The 16578-nt window shown below is 54.4% G+C and overlaps 1 long non-coding RNA gene across 1 annotated transcript; it reads right to left on the bottom strand.

Annotated features, from left to right (window-relative positions):
- Positions 1 to 3424: 3424 nt before the first annotated feature.
- LOC147224136 (uncharacterized) lies at positions 3425 to 13171 on the bottom strand. The gene is made up of 3 exons (XR_015107503.1): positions 13144 to 13171; positions 8413 to 8516; positions 3425 to 3442 (listed from the first exon to the last, which is right to left on the bottom strand). It is a non-coding gene; the product is annotated as an uncharacterized LOC147224136 (long non-coding RNA).
- Between the last annotated feature and the right edge of the window lie 3407 nt (positions 13172 to 16578).

Genomic DNA, 16578 nt, shown 5'->3' with positions numbered 1-16578 from the left:
TTCCCCGGCGCCCGTGCCTCGCGGTGCGTTCAAGCGCCGCGGGATCGCCGTGGGGTCGAGTTCAAAACGTCCCCGAAAACATCCGTTCGCCGTCGGGAAATATATGTTCGCTGTCGTTTGCGGTGTCACGTTTGAAAAAGGAGCCGAGCGACCGGGACGAATGGGCTGACGCGGGCGGGCAGGTGGGACCCGGCGCCCGGGAGCCTCGCCGTGGATTGATGATACGCCGGGGAGCGCCGGGGCGGCTCAGGTTCACCGCCTGCCGGGGGTCAAGGGGCGGAGGGCGGGAGAAAAAGAAGTTCGGCCGAAGGAAGCATCGGACGGCACTTTACCGCCGGCTTTGGCTCGTATTTGTCGAAACAACGCATGCCTTGGTCCCGTCACGTCTTTAGCATCCTTAGCGCGCTAGCTTATGTTAGCTCACTTGGTCGGGTCACGGCAGATCCGATAAAAGTCATAAAGCACCGCAACATTGTCGCCAGATGCTGCCTTAGAGACGGAGTGCCCGGGGGGGGTTGTGTGTTTGAAATACGAGGTCGAAAAACCCTGACCCTGGTGCACGTGCACGATGGTGGAGAGCACGGCTTCCCCTTTGCATCCCCCTTTTCAGCTTATGGCCCCTAGTTAGCCTGCACAGCTAACCAGGAAGGTTAGACCTCCATCTCCTGCTGCAGGTAAGCCTCAGGGTGGAGGTGAGCCTCAGGGTGCAGGTGAGCCTCAGGGTGCAGGTGAGCCTCTGGGTGCAGGTGAGCCTCTGGGTGCAGGTGAGCCTCAGGGTGCAGGTGAGCCTCTGGGTGCAGGTGAGCCTCAGGGTGCAGGTGAGCCTCAGGGTGCAGGTGAGCCCCAGGGTGCAGGTGAGTCTCAGGGTGTAGGTGAGCCTGAGGGTGCAGGTGAGCCTCTAGCTGGAGGTGAGCTGGGGCCCAGGGTGCAGGTGAGCCTCACGCTGAAGGTGAGCTTCAGGGTGCAGGTGAGCTCAGGGTGCGGATGAGGCCCAGGCTGCAGGTGGATTTCAGGGTGCAAGCGAGCCCCAGGGTGCAGGTGAGCCTCACATTGCAGGTGAGCCTCAGGGTGCAGGTGAGCCTCAGGGTGCAGGTGATCCTCAGGGTGGAGGTGAGCCTCAGGGCGCAGGTGAGCCTCAGGGCGCAGGTGAGCTCCAGGGCGCAGGTGGGTCTCAGGGTGCAGGCGAGCTGGGCCTCAGGATGCAGCTGGGCCTCAAGCTGCAGGGACTCAGGCCATCAGGCTGCAGGCCAGCGTCAGCACCGCCGCCGCCTGACACGTGTCGTCGAACCCAGCCGTCGACATACAGCTGACAGGACAGACACAACAAAAGCGAGGCGGTGGACGCCGTGGAAAACCCGCCCTCTGATTGCTTCCTGGCTTTCGTCCTGCTGCTTCCTCTTTGGACCGGCGAGACGCTGCGCCGACCCCGAGAGACTTCCAGCCTCGGACGGGGATCCAGGGACGAGGCGAGACCGCTTTGAATGAAATAACACATTCGGCCACATCATGGACGGAGCTGCGCTTGCTAAGGGTTAGCATAGCACTGCTCCGACTGATGCACTTGAGTACACTCCCAAATCCCAACCGTAGAAAGTAGACATAAAACAACGAAAATAAGCAAAAAATAACCCTGTACTTGGTAGGTACCAGTAAACAGGGCTGTTTGTGTCTCCATGAACGCCGTTATAGGATTCAGCTGGCGATGACGTCAACGCTCGATGACATAAAACACGACATGGTCACGGACCTCGTGAGCCAAGTAAAGGTAATTACAATGTAATAAGCGACTATTACTATGTAATAACAGGTCCAGTGGAAGTTTTCGTAATGAACCAAACGCTAGAAATGTATCGTGATGAAAAAGAAAAATGCAAAAACAAAATGGACGAGACGAGTTGGGGGGATTAAGGAGAAGGCGCCCCTCTCCAACCCCCCCCCCCCCCCCCCCATTTTCAGTGCACTCTTGCAGCAGGATGGATAGATAGTGACGGCCTGCCAGTTGGTTTTCATTACGTCCTCTGCACTTCAACCCCCTCCCAGCCTGAAAACACTCCCCCTCTGAAGGAACGGCACAAAATTGTTCCCGGAAAAAAAAAAAAAAAAGAAATTGCCAGAGGCGACTTTCTTCAATGTATTTTTCTAATATCCTCCTCAGACTTGCCCCCCCCCACTCTCTTTTCACCCCCCCCCCCCCCTCCCCCCTGCATGCCTCTTTTACTTTCAAGTGAAAACCCCTGTCATCTGCCCCGCGGGGGCTTCGCTGGAATGTTCAATATAGAAAGATCTGCACCTTTGCAGTCCCAGCGATGCCATGCATGGTCCTGGTGGGTCTCTGCATGGTGGGGAGGGGGGTATGGGAACAAGGTGGGACTGTGCTTTGTTGCCTTCCACACACACACACACACACACACATACACACACACACACACACGCACATACACGGTGAAGTGGAAATCGAAGGGCAATAAAATAAGGCCCAGATGTGGCCTCCTGGCTCAGGCCCCGGCCGTCTGCAGCCGGGGCGGCGGCCCGGTCACATGGTATTAAGAAGAGGACGGGTGATGACCGCCCCCCCCCCCCACGCCGCCGCCGCCGCCGCCACTTCCTCTGAACCCCCCCCCACCCCCTGCGCAGCTCGCCGCGTCGGCATCCACGCTAACAACAACCAGAGCCGCGCTTGCAGTCACGGTGCGCTGCACGCAACGGAGCTGCAGGCAGGTAAGCCGCGACCTTTGACCCCCAAGGCTTTCACACACACACACACACACACATGCTGACAAACCCCCAACGCCAATTGTGTATGGCAGGCGGGGATTCATCGCCTGGTGCTGACGGGAAAATGAAAAGCATCGCAATGAAAAGCATGGTTGTCCAAGAAACAACTGTCTATGTGTGTGTGTGTGTGTGTGTGTGTGTGTCATCCTGAACATTTATTATTAAGTATTACTACTACAATTAAGTATTCATTCTTCTACCTACCCATTCTTTCATCGTTGCCGCCGCACGTCTCAATCTTCTCCAAACACCTTTAGCTTAGCTTAGCTTAGCTTAGCTTTTCCAATCCTGCCTTTTGTTTTTTTCCCTTCAAGGCTCTCTTCATCATCTCACCGGTGCGCTTTGTTTTATTCGTAAGGCGTGGTATTTTCTTGGCGAGCGCCGCGGGGTTTCGTAGCCCCGCCCCCAATCTGGCGGCGTGACAGCATATCTGTGGATGTTTACGTGGTCCAAATTGGGCGTAGGGATAATTACGCCGCCGTTTCTGACGGGACGGCGGCTCTGCCGAGAACACCTGCCCGGCGGCCCTCGGATCAAACGCTCCGGCTGCTCCTCGTTTCGGTGGCAGGCGTCCAGCGGCGGCGTGGAGGGGGGTTAGCGTTCGGCTAGGCTGTTAGAAAACGGCGAGCCCGTGCCGACACGACCGCCCCACATCTGCTTTGTTTCCCTGCGAGCAAAAGAAAAGGAAAAAAAAAAAAAAACACAAAGTCAGTAAATTGACCCATAAATGTGTTTTGGGGGCCGCCGTCAGCTGCGGAGGGTGTGTGCGCGTGCACGTGCACGTTTCATCTTAATCATTAGCAAAAACAACAACGGTGGGGGGGGGTAAAGGTGAGAGCAGAAAAGCTTAACGAGAAGCAGGCGTGACGGCGCGAGCTGCTCGGGGTGGTGGAAATCATTTAAAATTAAATTTAAATAATTCTAATAAAGGAGGAGGAGCTCAGAAAATTGGAAAAATAAATTAAATTGAATCTAAATAATAAATACAATTTATTCAATGCGAAATAAAGGGGGGTCTGGAAAAAGCGCGCGGTGAAACGATGCCGACGTGCGCTGGAGGAGCGGCTCTGTGATAAAGAACTACATTTCCCATGATGCATCAGCGGGGTTCACTTCCTGTTTGAGCCTGGAGCCGCAGAGGAAGAAGCAGGTGATCTTCAGGTGATCTTCAGGTCCGGACCAATCAGAGTCCAGTGGAGGCGGAGGGTTTGGAGAACCGGAGCGGGTTGGTGGTTCCAAAGGTTCCCCAGAAGGTTTTCCAGGAAGATGTTCTGCTGAACTCCATTTCTGCAGAATTACAGGATCCGGGTGGATGTTTCTGGAGCGGGTGGGCGTGAGATGGGTTCGTGACCCGACTTAATCTGCAACTGATGGTTAACATTCGCTCCTCCTGCTGCTTATCTCTTCGCTCTTTCCAGTAAAAGAAGTTCTCGTCAGGAGGAGGAGGAGGAGGAGGACGTTCCAGACGGGTCATTAAACTGGAACAGGAACTGATTCAGGTCCGGAGCTCACGTATCTGCCAGAACCCCACCTGGCCGCGGAGGGATCTCCAACCCCTTCACGGCACGCCATCACGCTATTATCAGGAGATGAAGCGACGTTCGAGCGTCCAGAGTCAAAGAAAATGTGTTATTACACATGTGTAATAGTCTCATTACAATGTCGTAACTGTGTAATAGGATGTTAGCATGCGCACGCTAGTTGGAGCCGCCGTTGGATTGGCTGAAAGGAAGGACACACACACACACACACACACACCCGTGACGGCTTCAAGTGGATTAGTCCAGCTCTTAATACGTTTCACAAACAAACATGGGTTCCGCGGCGAGGCGTTCGTGTCCATCTTTGACGTGGGAAAGATCAGAGCGTTTTCGGGTCGAGCGAGCAAGTCCTCCCCCCGCCTTGTGCACGAGAGCCGTCGCCGCCGCCGACGCATCTCGCCGCCACCCGCTGCAGCCCCAACATCTGCTCGCCGGCGGTAGCCAATCAGAAGCCGTGACCAATCGGGGATCTTTTCAGGGGCGATCCTGGCGGAGGCGCCGGAACAAAAGCCGACCCCGACCCCCCTCCCCGAGAAGAACCCTGCCGCATCCACCCTCGCCGTCCTCCTGGCTTTGATACCTTAGACCCCTGCAGAGGGAAGGCCTCCGCTCATCACACACACACACACACACACACACACACACACACTCTTATCCCTGACACACTTTAAACCGAACGCCATTTCTGCGAGACCCGTCAACACCTGAGGGATCTGCAGACCTTACAAGGATTGGAGGTGGTTCTGGGATGGATCAGAAGGTGGGGTGGAGGTTGGAGGGGTGAGAAGATGGGCGCCGGCGTGGGGACGACGCCTCGGGCTCGGGTTACGGCGTGCTGACATGTGGGCCGCCGCTCCTCGGACAATCGGAGGTGGACCGACTCCTCCTGGCGTAAATCAGATACAAGATACCTCGATGCTCCTCGACGCCCCGGGAGGTCAAATCCCGCGACTGCGATAATCCGTCCCTAATCGATTTTTTGGAGGGCGACGTGAACTTTTGACCCTCGGATCACGATGCCTTTGAACGGGTCGCGGCGGACTTGAAGATGGAGGTGATGGTCTGGTGTGGGGGAGTTGAGGAAGACCATGGAGGCGGAGATGAAGATGTGGTTCGGGAACGAGGCCGTCGGAGGGACGGCGCGTGTTGGATGTTCTGGAGATGAGGTCGGACTGAGATGGAGGACAGGCAGGTTAGATGGAGGCCGGAAAATGGAACAAGAACAAGAAGAAGATGGATCTCACCAGCAGAAACCAAGAAGAACCCAATCCCCACCAACAGGAACTGCAGAAGACCTCAGAGAAAGCCCATCTTGAGCCACGTCAAGCGCAACACCACGAAACATCGGCCACCTCGAGAACCTCCGGAGAACCTCCAAAGAGCAGAACCACCAACAGGGTCTCACCTGGAAGCCGGACCTCCGGTCGGGTCCAGCTGCACCACCACCTCCATCGCTCCCCCCTAGCTTGGTGCATTAGCTTCTGCGCTCCCTTTCATCCTCCACACTGTCAGCTCTTATTTACCTAATTGGTGTTACTGGTGAGGAGGCTCTGACCCTCCGCCCTCCGCCCACCTAAGACCCCATGTCTCCAGCTCCATACGTGCACGCCCGTTGAGTTTACGCCCCCTTGCACATTGAACTCTGCATAGCCCCGCCGGCGGCGATGAGCCTCTGCTCATCGCCGGCGACGGGTCATACATGTCCGGCCATACCGCCGCTGAGCATCTGATTGGGTTGGGAGGCGGTATTCAAAAAAATACGGCACATGTAGGGTACATTCCTATAGGTGGGGGGATTAGATGGACGACCAGGAAGGTTCCAGAAGCTCCGGCGACATCGCGGAACTCATGTTTTGGTCCGACTTCATGGCTTCATGGATATCGTCAAGGATGCCCGAGTGTCTTTTTCTGCGCAAAGGCACGGTCGATCTTCGGACGTGGCTTTTCATCGGTGTCTCCTCGAAGCTAGATGTTATGGAGAGCAAGGTTTGAAGGTACGAGAGGTTTCAGGACCTCCAACCCTCAATGTGACGGTGCGGCATCAGGAAAATCATATTTAGGTACAACTTCTGGGCTCTGCAGGTCAAAGCACGATGGGATATCATCAAAGATACCAAGGTGTCCTTTTCCGTGCAAAGTCATGGTTGATTTTTGGACTTCATCGGTGTCTCCTCGAAGCTTGGTTTCAGAGTGTGACGTGAACTTCTGACCCGGTGCTCCTTGAACGCATCACGGTGCCTTCAAGCGGTCCAGGTTGTGATGGACTTCAACAAGATGGAGGTGAGACCATACATGTTGTCTGAGGAAGAAACGGTGGACTTGGAGCAGAGACGAAGATGTGGAGGTTCAGCAATGAGTCCCTCAGAGGGACAACACATGTTAGATGTTATGGAGAGCCCAGTTTGAAGGTACGAGAGGTTTCAGGACCTCCACCTCCCTCAATGTGACGGCGCAGCATCAGGAAAATCATGTTCAGGTACAACTTCTGGGCTCTGCGGCTCAAAGCACAACGTGATATCATCAAGGATACCAGCTGTCCTTTTCCTTGCAAAGCCGTTGTCGAGCTTTGGACGTGGTCCTCCTCTCGCCACGTCTTCATCGGTGTTTCCACTGGACGGGAGCAAGAAGAGACATCAAGACACAACAGCTTTTTTTTTTTTTTTTAGACATTTCTTAGGTTTGGCTTGCGGCGGTGCTGAAACTTTTAGGAAAGGAGGGCGGGGAGGAGTTGAGGTGGGGGTGGTGGTGGAGGGTGAAGGAGTTTCAGCCGGTGGCTGGCGGGTAATTTATAGCACAGAGAGGCTTGTAGGGTGAAAAACATTATTTTAGCGGCCCCCACATCCCAATAGAAGCCAGATGTGGAGGGATTAACAAAGACCATTCCCCCTTCTCTCCGCCTCTCCCTCTTCAACCCCCCTCCCCAAACTCGCGTCCCTACTGTCTCCGCCGCCGCCGCCGCCCACCCCCTCCTCCATACCCATCGTCAAACTTTCCTCCGTCCCAGGGAGCGCGAGATGCATCGGGAACAAGAGGGGCCGTCAGCACCCTGGAGGTGAGGCTGAGGTAAGCAACACCAACGTAGCCTCTTGGGCGGGGGGGGGGCGGGGGCGGGGGGGCGGAGGAAGGGGGGGGGTCTCGGACAACCGGCCAATCCTTCGCAAAACACCCATGGGTTGTTTTGCCAGGTAGCACCAAAGGGGCTTTGTCTCCAGGGCCTCCCGAGAAGGTACCGTTGTAGTGCCGTCAAGGGGCCTTCCAGAGGCTCAGAGAGAAAACAAAGCCAATAAAAGGCGGCGCCGGGCCAAGGCGGGCGGAGGAGGGGGGACAGATAGGGGAGGACAGATGTTCGGAGTCCGTCGGGACGCGTTAATCAGTCCAGCGTGTTGGGGGTGGTGGTGGTGGTGGTGGTGGGGAGGTTCTCGCGCTGCTTCCAGCAGGCCGGTGTCCCTTCCAAAGTCAACACATTATGTAAATTGAACAAGATTATTTTCCTACGTCACTGCGAGCGCCTGAGCCGAGGGTGTTAGGGCGGAGGGCGGCGAGCGGCGGGGCGGGGCAGGTGCTTCGGGCGGGCGCCGCGGTGAAGTCAGCAGCTTGTCCGGCGCGTTGAAGGCGTCGCTGGCGTCCTTCGGCTCCGGCCTGCAGTACCTGGACTGACCACCGGGGGCCACACAACCCGTCAGATCCAGAGCGCCGTTACGAACCCGATCAAAGTGCGGTTTGGAGAGACCCGGAAGGGGCGGAGCCTCCAGCGGGCGACCAATCCCAGCTGTCACTGGAGCAGGGGGCGGAGTTTAGCCCAGACCAATTAGCTGTCAATCATACAGTCGTCCAATCACGCATTAACACACAATTCAGTCGTTCATGAACCTGCTAACGGCTTCTGAGCTGAAGATGGAGAACATGGAGAGGAACATTGGGGGTACACGTGTGTGTGTGTGTGTGTGTGTGTGTGTTTCTCAAAGCATGCAGCACTCAAGTATATTTTCTTAATGTTGTTTTTGTTGTAGTTAACCCTTGTGTGTGTGTGTGTGTGTGTGTGTGAGCGGCAGCTCAGAGGATCGCAGCATGTCAGCGGCGGGGAGAAACTGGAAACCTCTGATCTGGCGGCGGCGGCGGCGTCTCCTGCCTCCCAGCTGTCACTGCGCTCCCGGCCTCCTCCCGCCGCCCTTTGAAGACGGCGGCCCAGGAAATTGAAAGCTGTTTTCAAACAAAGACCACGGGGGGAAGAAGAGGAGAAGGAGGAGAAGCGGTGAGTGTGTGAAAGCGAGGTGATGGGGAGGTTGCAGGTCAGAGAGTGTGTGAGATGCGTGGTAGAAAAAAAAAAAAAAAAGGTTTCCGCGTCACCCATGTGACAGGAAGTGCGCGGTAAAACTAACGCTAGTTGTCAGAGGACGTCCGAGCTTCTCAGCTGAATTGACCGGCTAAGCCGATATGGAATTCAAACCAGAATGAAATCAGCCAGAACGATCGCCCCCGAATGGTCAAAGGGGAAGGAATGCTGTAATAACACAGTAGTAACACAGTAATAACACAGTAGTAACACAGTAGTAACGCAGTAATAACACAGTAATAACACAGTAGTAACATAGTAATAACACAGTAATAACACTGTTTCTGCAGGTGAAGAGGGGATCATCCCTGGAAGATAGAGCCACGATGTCGCAGCGCTCCCGCCCGGCGGAGGACCGGAGCCAGCCGGAGGGCAGATGGCACGGTGGTGAGGATCCAGTCTGGCATCTGGCCCCGAGAGTTAAAAGAAACAGCACACACACACACACACACACACACACACACACACACGCTCGTGAAGCAGGCGGTTTTTGATGGGCTCCTCAGGGACTCCATTCGGGGCCACTGGGTTTCCACCTCAGCGGGGGACAGAGGGGGCATCTGATTGGACGGGACGCACACATTGATTGGGCGAGAGGGCCAATCACAGAGCTGCATATAGAAACGTGGAACTATGTGGAACCTTGTCTTCCATGAGTAGGAGAACCTGGAGAACCCCACGCTTACCCCCGCCGTGGGAATCCAACCGGGGACCCTCCTGCTGCGTGGCGGCGGCGCTAACCGCTGCTAACCACCGCTAACCGCTGCTAACCACCGCTAACATCTGCGCCGCCCCTGTCAGTTGCAGTTATTTCGGACGAGCGTCGGCCCCGCCTCGAACCCTGGGCTAGTTGTTTTTTTTTTCCCCCTAGAAAGAAAAACCGGGATATATTTTGATATTTTTGAATCCGTCGCCGCGGGGGCCGGTGGCCGTTCCCCCCCCAAAGCTACAGTTTCACAGCAGCGCCGGCCGGACCGGGGTATTTACCAGGGCGAAACCATTACAGGGCTAAATATGAGTGAAGGAAAACTTGAAACCATGTAATTACGCTGTAATACAGCCCCAGGGGCTGGAGGGTTAATTCTCAGAACCCAAAAGTATTTTCAGTCGCCCCCCCCCTTCCGTTCACACAAAAGACTTCCATGATGGTGGTGGCGGGGGGGGGGGGGCATCCATCGTCATCACGCCATTTTTTTTTCCCTTCTTGCTAAGGGATGGAATCCTGTCATGCTAATCCCAAATTCTGACGCTTGCAAAGAGGTCGCGGATTCACCCTTAAACGTCCACTGGTATCCATGACGACGTCTCGGTGTTGGTGACACATCACGGCGTAACGACACACCACTACCTTTTTTTTCTCTAAATTTCACAGGTTAATATATAAAATTGTTACCATGGCGACCCCAAATGGGGTATCGACCATGACGGGTAGCTATAGCTAGTTGTGCGTTAGCCATCACGCTAATGGGTCAGTCCATTTTCAAAGGAACTAGAACATTAGCGAACCGGCTAGCTGCTCTTGCTAGGTGGACCCCCTGGCATCGGCGCTAGCTGCACGCTGCTAATGCTAAGCTAAAGTTCATCGAGGCGCAGAGACCTGGACCTGCGTCACATTAAGCGCGCTTTTTTTTTTTTTTTTTTTTTTTCTTTCTCGGAGACATGTCCGTTTTCGGAGCAGGAATTTAAGGAGGAGGAGGAGGATTTTTTGCGCATTTTCTCCCGTCTGGGATCGTCTGCAGAGGCTCCAGAACATTCCTGCCGAGCCGACGCACACGGAGGGGGGGCGGCGGCGGCGGCGGCGGAGAGAGTTCGCAATCCAGACACACGGACGCTTTATCAGCAGCAAACAATCACCAGCTGTCCGGGCCGGCGAGATTTACCGAAAGTCGAAACCTTCATGGAATTTAAAGAAAATGGGAAATCAAAAAAAAATAACTGCGACTCTTTCGCAAATTAAGACGTGTTAATTAGAGAAATGAATGTGTTATTAGTCGCCGCTAACAGCTGGCAACGATCTTATGCTGCGGGTTGTCTTTTATATAGAATTAAACAATTGAAGGTTCATAAATTTAGCACGTTAACGCAGCGATTAATTCAATTAAGAGGTCAGAATATGGCTGCCGGGTTCAGACGGGGGATTTAATCCAGATTTTTTACCACTGGAGGCAGCTTCTCATATCTGCACGGGAATTATTATTTAATAATAATTCATCCTTTGTTAATCCCTCACGGGGAAATTCATTAAAAGCATCCGGCATTGTAATAACAATGTTATTAGACGTCGGGATGGTGAATAAGAAAGAGAGACCGGATGCAAAATAACAACTTTGGGAAAAACAAAATCCCAGCGGGGGGGTTTGCTGGAGGAGCCCCGGAGGCACAATGAGCCCTTATTGATCCGGACAATCCAAAATAAGAGCGGGAAACCGGATCCGGAGGCTCATTCTGCAGGCTGTCAGCCGGCCGCGGACAGAAGAAGGGACTCAGGTGTGTACAAAATAAAGGGATGGAGGTGGAGGTCCATCTTTAAAAGCAGATCTCAGGGACGGGGGGGTCGGTTCTTCACCCTCCCCCAGGGTGGGTCACGGTCCCTGACCTCTGGCTTCCCCCTCAAAGACGGGAATGCAGGGCCGGCAGAGGGAAACATGTCGGAGCAGAGCGAGGAGGCGGCGGCGGCGGCGGCGGCGGCGGCGGCGGCGGGGGGCGACTCTCCGAGAAGAAGCGAGGAGGACCGACCGCCGTTCCAGGTTTGCAGTTGGACGGCGGACGCACACCTGGGCGCCGCCCAGCAAGGCTCTGCAGACGCTGCTTCATCCTCCTCCTCGATCTTCCTCCCCCTTTAATCTCTATTTGAAAGAAAGAGGAGGAAAAAAAAAAGAGCCGGCCGACCCTTGACTCGCTCCATGTGTCCTCCAGATGTGCACGATGGACGGGCGCAGTACCGCCGGCGGCCAGTAGGGGGCAGCACTCGCCGCCGTCCCATCGAGAAACAACATTATTTTTCCACTCATTCTACCTAGACTTTTGTAACGTTACACTTAATTTACCCCGCCGCGTTGTAGCGTTAGCGACACAAATCCTTCCTGTTGGAATCGCCATGGGAACACAAAGACAACCTATGCTAAGCTACCTCTGACCCGCACCAGGACACACGGTATCTTTCTAATCCCAGTGAGCAAACGGATTCAACGACGACACTGAATGAATGAATGAATGCATTTCGAGCCGGCTAGCGTCGGCCCGCTAGCAGCCGCTACGCTAAAAGCTTTTAAAATCGAATGAATGACGGATGTCATTCATTCATTCACTCGTGAGCGACACCGGAACGATACCGAGGACCTTCTCGCTGCTCGGCGAAGGCGCTCATCTGATCTTAAAGGACAATTGTTTTGGCGGGACGGGAGGTCAGAGGAGGCGTCCGGCCCACATCTCGCCATCGTCCGACCTGCCAAACCCCGATGAGCCGCCATCTTGGCTCCGGATCGGCGCGGTCGCCTGACTCGAATCCACCTCCTCGGAAACAACACCCCCCCCTCGGCTCGGTGTCGCCGCATTCTTCCTTCCCCTTGGGGCGGCGGCGGCGGCGGCGGCGGGAGGGGGGGGGGCGGCTCCTCGGATGAGGAATTTCGCCCCGCGTCCATAAATTCGCCTCCTCCTCGCCAAACACGCTTCGCCCCGTCCAGATTTACCGCCATTGGCCGAACCCCCCCCTCCGCTGGTCCAACTCCCAGCCAAAGAGTGAGAGCGAGAGAGCTTCTCTTGACGGAGTGTGTGTGTGTGTGTGTGAGTGTGTGTGTGTGAGGGGGGGGGGGGAGCTGAGAACAAGTCAGAGTGAGAAAGGAGGCCATTGTCGGGGGGCTGGCCCGGGGACAAGTCAGCCATTCAGGCGCGGCCAGCCGTGTACAATGGCTAAACTAACATCATTGACATTTGGAGCCGCCCGGGCTTTGGAGTGAGAGGAAAGGGGCGGAGCTAAAGGTTGGGGGGGCAAGGAGGAAGGGGGACAAAGAAAGATAAAAAAAAAAAAAACAACAAAAAAAGGGGGGTATTTATTGGAAATGCATGCGGGGCATCATCAGGGTTGGGCGCCACCTGCAGGCGAGGGCCAGAGGATGGATGGCGTCCAGATAGCGACGCTTGTTCCGCTCCATCTGCGGCGCCAGGAGGGGAGGGGGGTTCACGAGACCCCAGATCTGCTGCCGGACCGGACCCGGGGTCAGGAGGGTTCAGGGGGGGTCAAGCTGGGGGTGGAATTCCAGATAGTGGAGAAGTTTCCAGCAGATAAAGTCCATCAGGGTGATTTTGGTCTGGACATTCTTTAGCAGTGTTTAAAGAGCACCTAGGATGACGACACACACACACACACACACACACACACACACACACACACACACACACACACACACACACACACACACTCACACAGTGTTTGACCCAAGCGGCCCGAAATGTTCCCGGCGGAAAACAAATTAAATTGCGGTTTTAAAATCTGACCTTCATCTCAGAAAAAGGCCCCGTCGCCGAGGACGACCGGCTGGCAGGCAGTTGATTGGACGGGAGCCGAAGGGGCGGGGCTTGGTGGAACCCCTCCGCGGCGGGAAAGGAGGAATAACTTTTCTTTTCGGGAAAGAGAGAAGAGTGGAAAACGTCAAGATGATTGAGAAGGCGATGTCCTTCAGGGGGGTTGGACCTGGATGAAGGTCCAGATGAAGGATCAGGAAGTCAACGTTCGAAGGGGCGGGACGGAGAAATCACAGGAAACGGGTTTGTTTTGGTCGCCTGAAATGTCATCGTGTGGCAGTTGTCATGGCAACCAGCCTGAATACGGGTATTTATTTGATCCTGAACACACACACACAGGTTGACCGCCGGGTGGGGGTCTATAAACCAGTGGTCAGAGTGGACGGGCACGAGGAGGAAAATCAAAATACAAAAAGCCGGGATCTGATTGGACGAAGGCCGAGACGAAGCAGGAAGTCATGTGGTGTTTGCGAAGATGAGCCAGGACGCACACGGGGTTCGTGCACGGTTCCCGTAAGGATCACCTGTCGGGGGTTCAGGTGATGGATGGAGTGATAATGGTGCCGGCAGCACCCCCCCTCCCACACACACACACACACACACACACACACACACACACACACACACACACACACACACACACACGTCTGCTTCCAGGCGTTAGTCAGAGCCGCGGCGGGAAGCCAAGACATTTTCATGCACTTTCGCCGTTTTTTCTGGCACCGGGTCGAGCCGGTCAAACGACCGGGGCGGGCTCTGTGCTGGCCCCCCCCCCCCCTCGTAATGGGGCGCTCTCCATCGGGGGGGGGGGGGGGGGGGGGCCTGATGACGTCCACGGGGCCGAGGGGAAACATGCAGGTACCCACTCTGTTTAAACAAGCCTGCGCCTGCAGCAGGACGGGTAAACAAGGCCGGACCACCGGGCCTGCCTCTGCAGGTCCACCCCCCCACCCAGGAAGGGAGGGGGGGGTCACCTACCCCCCCCCCCCCCAGACGGGGTCAGACCACTCACTAGGATGATGCAATAATGCATTGCATTGATAATAAACAGACCCCCCCCCCCACACAGGTGGATCCCTCGGGGGGGGGCGGAGGTCATGACACACCCCGATCCCAAACCCCCACCAGCCTGGAAACATCTCTTCCATCCAGAAAAATGTTTTCAGGGGGATTTACACACACACACACACACACACACACACCTCCGTCCCAGTGAGACGTCTTCATCATCGCCCCCCCCCCCCCCCCCTCCTCCCACGCTGCTGTGAATTATCTGACGGAAAACAGACCGGGAGGATTTCACAAAAGATAACATTAGCATTAGCCATGGACTGACACTGCAGCCAATTATGCCTGGGAAGCTAGGCTAAGCTAGCTGGTATTCAAACTCAGGTGCTAGCTGAGGCGTCATGTGTGACATCATGATTTAGGATCCCCCCCCCCCGATCGTCGAGGTGATTACGACCCTCGGCGACGGCGAACCACACGCAGATCCTGCTGGACAAAGGCGGGTCTTGTTTGCCGCCGCCGCCGCCTGGGGGATCCCGACCCCCCCGGCTGGAACGCACGCCACATTTGTCTGGGCCGCCGTCCAGCTCACCTTCTGCGTCCTGGAGGAGGAGGGGCCACGGCCGGCGTGGCGAGGAAACGGCCACCCAACAGACCCGCCTGCCGCCGGGAGTCAAGATGCTCGCTCTGTTTTTGTTGACGTTTTGAAATACCTGTGTTTAAATGCTAATTCTTTTGCTAGCATTGACGACGTGACGTCGGCGTGGCTCTATAAATCTTAGCTACTTTAGCATGAGGCGGAAACGACCATGCTACTCGCTAAAATCACGACATACAAGCCATGTTTTTCTGTCCCCAAAAAGCCTTGATTGACAAGTGAACCGTCCAATTGAACCCTCTTCGGAGCAACATCAAGATCCAGTTAGCTAAACCGCAACGCTAGCCATCTCTGACTATGCTAACACATACACTACATGGCCAAAAGTATTCGCTCACTCATCCAAATAATGGGAATCAGGTGTTCCAATCACTTCCGTGGCCACGGGTGGATAAAATCAAGCACCTAGGCATGCAGAGCGGTTTTAAAAACATTTGTGAAAGAATGGGTCGCTCTCAGGACTCGGTGATAGGATACTACCTGTCGTGGAATTTCCTCGCTCCAAAATAGTCCACATTCAACTGTATAGGAAGAACATGGAGGCATTTGGGGTCAGCGGAAGCCGAGGCTTCGAACTTTCTGCAGAGTCAATGGCTACAGACCTGCAAACTCCATGTGGCCTTCAGACAAGCTGAAGAAGAGTGCGCAGAAAGCCTCACAGAATGGGTTTCCATCGCCGACCAACCACTCGGTGGTGTAGAGCACACCAGCACTGGACTCAAGAGCAGTGGAGATCGCGCTTCTCTGCAATCTGATGGACGAATCTGGGTTTGGCGGTTGCCAGGAGAGCGGTACTTGTATGACTTGTATGACCTCATTGAGCCAAGTGTGAAGTTTGGTGGAGGGGTTGTTTTCCAGGAGTTAGGCTTGGCCCCTTACTTCCAGTGAAAGGAACGACAAACGCTTCGGCATACCGAAACATTTTGGACAATTCTATGCTTCCCATTTTTGGGAAGTTTGGAGCTGCACCCTTCCTTTTCCAACATGACGGTGCACAAAGAGAGGTCCATAAAGACATGGACCACAGAGTCTGGGTGAACTTGACTGGCCTGCACAGAGTCCCGACCTCAACACCTTTGGGATGAATTCGAGCGTAGACTGAGAGCCAGGCCTCCTCGTCCAACATCAGCGTGTGACCTCGCAACGCCGCTTCTGGAAGAAGCGTCCACAATTCCCGTAAACACACCCCTGAACCTCGTGGTTTCCAGAAGAGGTGAAGCTGTTCAAGCAGCAAAGGGTGGACCCACGTCGTGCTGAACCCTATGGATTAGGAATGGGATGATAAAAATAGTCACTACAAATTATCTTATTCATTTTTTTTGTAGGTTAGTGCTTTAGACATTGTGCTCCTGAGTTAATGTTGCTGATGAATTTGAATTTCTTATTATTTTGGATTTTATTTTTCAGTGTCAAATGGTTGAGTCAGTCGAAACATTTTTGTGATTTAAATGGATTTCATTTTTTTCGATTTCCAGCAAATTGATTCATTTTTGTTTTGAAGGTTAAAGCAGTTTATTTATTGTGCTCTGAGTTAATGTTACTGATCAATTAGAATTTATTAATTGACTTTCTTCAATTTTAGTTTTCGGTATAAAATGGTTCAGTCGGTCAAAAATGTTTCTAATTTACACAAGGATTTCATGTTTTTAAATTTCAGGCAAGTTGATGCACTTTATATCTTTTCTGTGACAGACTAAAAAAACAATGTTAATAAAGTTATTCTATGTTGCGAGTTGATATTT

Source organism: Fistularia commersonii, chromosome 18 (assembly GCF_037954325.1).
Source record: "Fistularia commersonii isolate RoL2024-O1a breed Wild chromosome 18, RoL_Fcom_v1.0, whole genome shotgun sequence".
Lineage (NCBI taxonomy): Eukaryota > Metazoa > Chordata > Actinopteri > Syngnathiformes > Fistulariidae > Fistularia > Fistularia commersonii.
Note: the sequence above shows the minus strand (reverse complement) of the source record. Positions and strands in the feature narration are given on the sequence as shown.